The sequence below is a fragment of the Arachis hypogaea genome, chromosome 2, assembly GCF_003086295.3.
Source record: "Arachis hypogaea cultivar Tifrunner chromosome 2, arahy.Tifrunner.gnm2.J5K5, whole genome shotgun sequence".
Lineage (NCBI taxonomy): Eukaryota > Viridiplantae > Streptophyta > Magnoliopsida > Fabales > Fabaceae > Arachis > Arachis hypogaea.
This window is the reverse complement of record NC_092037.1, coordinates 30,198,226-30,204,668: the sequence shown is the minus strand read 5'-3', so window position 1 is coordinate 30,204,668 and position 6,443 is coordinate 30,198,226. Positions and strand designations below refer to the sequence as shown.

General features: G+C 40.3%; 1 non-coding gene across 1 annotated transcript; it reads left to right on the top strand.

The window, feature by feature from the left end:
* Positions 1 to 366: 366 nt before the first annotated feature.
* Positions 367 to 470, top strand: LOC112765031 (small nucleolar RNA R71). Its single transcript, XR_003183468.1, has one exon. It is a non-coding gene; the product is annotated as a small nucleolar RNA R71 (small nucleolar RNA).
* The last annotated feature ends 5,973 nt before the right edge of the window (positions 471 to 6,443 follow it).

Genomic DNA, 6,443 nt, shown 5'->3' with positions numbered 1-6,443 from the left:
TGATTTCCCACATAGTTGGCCTCTTCCCAATCACCTCCTTCAGTGCTTACTTCCTCTTGATCTTGTGTGTGTATTGCAGCCACTTGATTTGTTTTTAAGTTCCTGGTGAGCTCTGCTAGTTGCTTGGCAAACACCTTGTTTTGGGCTAGAATTGTATCAACATGGTTCAGCTCCATGACTCCCTTAGTGTTGTGTCTCTCTGAAGCATAGTAGTACTCATTCTCAGCCACCGTCTCAATCACTTCAATGGCTTTTTCCACAGTCTTTTTCCTGTTCAATGAACCTCCTGATGAATGGTCTACAGCCTTCCTTGATTCATAAGAAAGTCCATCATAGAAAATATGCAATTGCACCCAGTCATGGAACATGTCTGGTGGGCATTTCCTTGTCAAATCCTTGAACCTCTCCCATGCCTCGTAGAGAGTTTCACCATCTTGTTGTCTAAAAGTTTGAACCTCAGATCGAAGCCTATTGACCTTTTGTGGGGGGTAGAAACGTGCCAGAAACTTACTTTCCACCTCATCCCAGGTTGTTAGGCTCCCCCTTGGGAATAATTCCAGCCACTTAGCTGCCTTGTCCCTAAGTGAAAATGGGAACAAGAGCAGTTTGTAGGCATCTTCCTGGACTCCATTGGACTTCACAGTGTCGCAAATTCTCAGGAATTTTGTGAGATGTTGGTTTGGATCTTCATTAGCACTCCCACCAAATGAACAATGATCCTCCACCAGTGAGATTAGCTGTGGTTTGAGTTCAAAATTGTTGACCTGAATGGGTGGTTTCTGAATGCTGCTACCACAATTCCCAGAGGTTGGGTTTATATATGAACCAAGAACCCTCCTCTCGGGAATGGCATTGTTTCCATCAGCTCTCTCATGGTTGTGAACTTCTCTATCCATGTTGAGATCTAGAGCTTCCTCAAAATTGTCCTCAGATTCTCCTTCAGATTCTTCTTCTCTCAGTATTCTCTTCCCTCTTGCTTCCCTTCTAAGTCTATGAAGGGTCCTCTCTGGTTCGGTATATGGAGGAGTTGATATCTCTCCTCTCCTACCTGTCATACAAGAACACAGCACAGGCAACAAACAAGTGAAATACTCTTGGTTAATGGAAGAGTATGGTTAGAGTAGTTGAGGAATTAATTCAAATAGTTAGTGGGTCAGTGAGTTAGTTGCTTGAATTTAAAGGCATAAAGAAAGAACGCAAGTAACAGAGTACAGAAATTAAAATTCAACAAGTAACTTGAACTGAATTAACAAAACAAGAAAAATGCTCAATCTAGTTAACTTCCAATTTGAGAATTGTCAATCAAAAACCAATCCCCGGCAACGGCGCCATAAACTTGATGCTACGATTTTAGGAAATTGCACGATCGGCAAAAATTCCTTCCGGCAAGTGCACCGGTTATCGTCAAGTAAAAACTCACAATAGAGTGAGGTCGAATCCCACAAGGATTGGTTGAGTGAGCAATTCGGATTAGAAGTGTGTTCTAGTTGAGCGGAATCAAGATTTAGATGAGAATAGCGGAATGTAAAATTGCATGAATTAAAGAGCGAGAAGCTAAATTGCTGAAATTAAAAAGGGATCGGGGTGATTGCATGAATTTAATTGCAGAATGTAAAGAGAAAGTGTAGATCAGAAATGGGGAATTCATTGGGTTTCAGGAGATATTGAGATCTCCGAATCAAAACATTTTTATCCCTTCCTCAACCAATGCATTCATTGAATTTTGCTTGGCAATCTTATATGATTGGATCCCAATCCCTTGGCTCACCAATTCTCTCTAAAAACAAACAAATTCCCAATCCCTTGGTTTAAATGTTCATAAGAAGAGATGATGCTCGATCACTGATTATACCACACAGTTTCATGAACCACAATTTGGTAGGATTACATGTCACAATATCCATCCAAACCCCAATCCAATTCACTGTGAGAAAGCTTCTCTAGCATGAATCCTCCATTCCTTTCCCAAGGTTCCGAAGGATTCCAATTATGGATAGTTTCTTTCCCAAGACAACTAACCAATGGAATTAGATCGAGAAGCTTTCTAACAAAATTCAAGAGAAAAGATTGAAGAAGAAGATAAAAACTATTATTGATTCATTGAATTACAATAGAGCTCCCTAACCCAATGAAAGGGGGTTTAGTGAGTCATAGCTCTGAATTCAATTACAAAAAGTATGAAAACTAGAAAAATATCCAAAAGTTCCAAAAGTCCCTTCTAACTTAAATTCTATCCTATTTATACACTTTCTAAATTGAGCTTCTGATGTGTTTCTTGGGCTTTGAGGCCTTTTCCTGATTTCCTTTTGCTTTGGGTTTATGATCCATAATCCTGATGAGGCTCTGATCCAATTCTGTAACATTCATTGAGCCAACTTAGTGATAAACAAGTAATGACACATGACTCAACAAATTGACATTCCAGACTCATCAATTCTTCAGGCCCAATCCCATAAACCATGATATTCAATTGGGTTTCATACCAGAGTACGTTTAAGTTAATGTTTGTGCTCAAATGCTAACTTAAACTGCAATATCTTTGGCCCAGAAACCTTTTCAAATCGTGGCGTTTAAGTTGCAGTTTAAGCTTCAGTTTAAGGTTAAACTGAAGCTTAAACGTGGAAATGGAAGAAGGCAACTACGGAGTGTGGAATGGTCGAACACGTTTAAGCTTCAGTTTAAGCTTAAACTGAAGCTTAAACGTGGAAATGAGAAAGCAACCCTGGAGGAGAAATTGGGTCGAACACGTTTAAGCTCCAGTTTAAGGTTAAACTGGAGGTTAAACGCCACTTTCAGCTTTTCTCAGCTTTCATGATTCTGGCGTTTAAGCTCCAGTTTAAGCTTAAACTGGAGCTTAAACGCCACTTCCCAGCATTATATGGCTTGGCAGTTTAAGTTCCAGTTTAAGCTTAAACTGGAACTTAAACTCCACATGTGATATTCAAGCTTCCTTTATTGATTTTGTTGCTTCCTTGCCTAGCCTCTTCTTCCCTGAAATCATCCAAACAACTGCATCAAAGTCTTGCAAAATTTCATGAGAAATCTTCCATTCATAGCATTCAAGTAATATAACTAAAAACTCATGGAATTTGCATCAAAATCATACTGTTTGGATGGTTCATTGCTTTGTTATTCATTTTACCATTCTTGGTTACTTTAAGCTCAAGAAAATGCATAAAACAACTAAAACTAACAGAAAAATGCTAGTGAAACTAGCCTAAGATGCCTTGGCATCAATGGCTCTTGGAGATGAATCTTTCCATCTCCCATGACTCGGAGGTGGAAGCTTTTGTCTTCCTTTTTCCTTTTCTAGAGGATTCTCCGGCCTTAGGTGCCATTGATGGTAGTGGGAAACAAAAAAGATTGTGCTTTGACCACACCAAACTTAAAATATTGCTTGTCCTCGAGCAAGAGAAGAAAGAAGAGAAGAATAAGAAGAAGAAGAAGAAGAAGAAGAAGAAGAAGAAGAAGAAGAAGAAGAAGAAGAAGAAGAAGAAGAAGAAGAAGAAGAAGAAGAAGAAGAAGAAGAAGAAGAAGAAGAAGAAGAAGAAGAAGAAGAAGAAGAAGAAGAAGAAGAAGAAGAAGAAGAAGAAGAAGAAGAAGAAGAAGAAGAAGAAGAAGAAAATATGGAGGAGAAGGGGAGGTGTAGGTTCGGCCAAGGTATAGAAGAGGGGTTTTGTTGTGTGAAAATGAAGTAGAATGGAAGGGTATATATAGGGAAAGGGGAGGGTGAAGTTTCGGCCATATAGGGTGGGATTGGGTGGGAAAGAAAATTTGAATTCTGAAGGTAGGTGGGGTTTATGGGGAAGAGTGGATGGATGTGAATGGTGAAGGGGGTAATTGGGAAGAGAGATTGAGGTGATTGGTGAAGGGTTTTGGGAAGGAGTGTTTATTGGGAAGAGAGATTCAGAGATTGAAGTTGTTGGGAAGTGTGACATGGGGAAGAGTAAAATAGGATTAGGAGGTAAGGTGGGAATATGTTAGGTGGGGATCCTGTGGTGTCAACAAATTCCATCCCTACACCAAGTAGGCATGTAGAATGCCATTGCACACCATTCTGGCGTTTAAACACCGAGTGATGCACATTCTGGGCGTTCAACGCCCACATGTAACATGTTTCTGGTGTTGAACGCCAGTTTCATGCTTGTTACTGGCGTTCAGTGCCAGCTTTTCCTCTAGGCACATTCCTGGCGTTCAAATGCCAGAATGTTGCTTGTTTTTGGCGTTCAGTGCCAGATTCATGCTCTGTTCTGGCGTTGAACGCCAGCCAGATGCTCCTTACTGGCGTTGAACGCAAGTCTGTCCTCCTCTAGGGTGCGATTTTTTTCTTCTGCTGTTTTTTTGTTCTGTTTTTAATTTTTATATTTTTTTTCGTGACTCCTCATGATCATGTACCTAATAAAACACAAAATAACAATAAAATAAAAATTAGATAAAATTGGGTTGCCTCCCAACAAGCGCTTCTTTAATGTCAATAGCTTGACAGTGGGCTCTCATGGAGCCACAAGGTGATCAGGTCAATGTTGTATAGTCCCAACACCAAACTTAGAGTTTGGATATGGGATCTTAACACCAAACTTAGAGTTTGGTTGTGGCCTCCCAACACCAAACTTAGAGTTTGACTGTGGGGGCTCTTCTTTACTCTGAACTGAGAGAAGCTGTTCATGCTTACTCTCTTTTGTCACAGAGGGATAGCTATGTGCCTTAAACACAAGGTGGTCCCCATTCAATTGAAGGACTAATTCACCTCTGTTGACATCTATCACAGCTCCTGCTGTAGCTAGGAAAGGTCTTCCAAGGATGATGCATTCATCCTCTTCCTTCCTAGTATCTAAGATTATGAAATCAGCAGGGATGTAAAGGCCTTCAACCTTTACTAACACGTCCTCCACTATTCCATAAGCTTGTCTCAATGACTTGTCTGCCAATTGTAATGAGAACAAGGCAGGTTGTACCTCAATGATCCCCAGCTTCTCCATTACAGAGAGTGGCATAAGATTTATCCCTGACCCCAGGTCACACAAAGCTTTTGCAAAGGTTATGGTGCCAATGGTACAAGGTATTAAGAACTTGCCAGGATCTTGTCTCTTTTGAGGTAGAGTTTGCTGAATCCAGGTATCTAGTTCATTAATGAGCAAGGGAGGTTCACTTTCCCAAGTCTCATTACCAAATAACTTGGCATTCAGCTTCATGATAGCTCCTAAATATTGAGCAATTTGATCTCCAGTCACATCTTCATCCTCATCAGAGGAAGAATAGTCTTCAGAGCTCATGAACGGCAGAAGGAGATTTAATGGAATCTCTATGGTCTCTATATGAGCCTCAGATTCCTTTGGATCCTTAATAGGAAATTCCTTCTTGCTTGAGAGATGTCCCAGGAGGTCTTCCTCACTAGAATTTTTGTCCTTCTCCCCCCTTGTGCATTCGGCCATGTTGATTACATCAATGGCCTTGCACTCTCCTTTTGGATTCTCTTCTGTATTGCTTGGGAGAATACTGGGAGGAGTTTCAATGATTTTCTTATTCAGCTGGCCCACTTGTGCCTCCAGATTTCTAATGGAGGACCTTGTTTCACTCATGAAACTGAAAGTGGCCTTTGACAGATCAGAGACTAGATTGGCTAAATTAGAAGTGTTTTGTTCAGAATTTTCTGTCTGTTGCTGAAAAGATGATGGAAAAGGCTTGCTATTGCTCAACCTATTGCGTCCACCATTGTTAAAGCCTTGTTGAGGCTTTTGTTGATCCTTCCATGAGAAATTTGGATAATTTTTCCATGATGAGTTATAGGTGTTTCCATAAAGTTCACCCATGTAATTAACCTCTGCCATTGCAGGGTTCTCAGGATCATAAGCTTCTTCAGAAGCTGCCTCTTTAGTACTGTTGGATGCATTTTGCCAACCATTCAGACTTTGAGAGATCATGTTGACTTGCTGAGTTAACACTTTGTTCTGAGCCAATATGGCATTCAGAGCATCAATTTCAAGAACTCCTTTCTTTTGAGGTATCCCATTATTCACGGAATTCCTCTCAGAAGTATACATGAATTGGTTGTTTGCAACCATATCAATTAGTTCTTGAGCTTCTGCAGGCGTTTTCTTTAGGTGAATAGATCCACCTGCAGAATGGTCTAATGACATTTTTGAAAATTCAGATAGACCATAATAGAATATATCTAATATGGTCCATTCTAAAAACATGTCAGATAGACATCTTTTGGTCAGCTGCTTGTATCTTTCCCAAGCTTCATAGAGGGATTCACCATCTTTTTGTTTGAAGGTTTGAACATCCACTCTTAGCTTGCTCAACTTTTGAGGAGGAAAGAATTTATCCAAGAAGGCTGTGACCAGCTTATCCCAGGAGTCCAGGCTATCCTTAGGTTGTGAATCCAACCATATTCTAGTTCTATCTCTTACAGCAAAAGGGAAAAGCATGAGTCTGTAGAC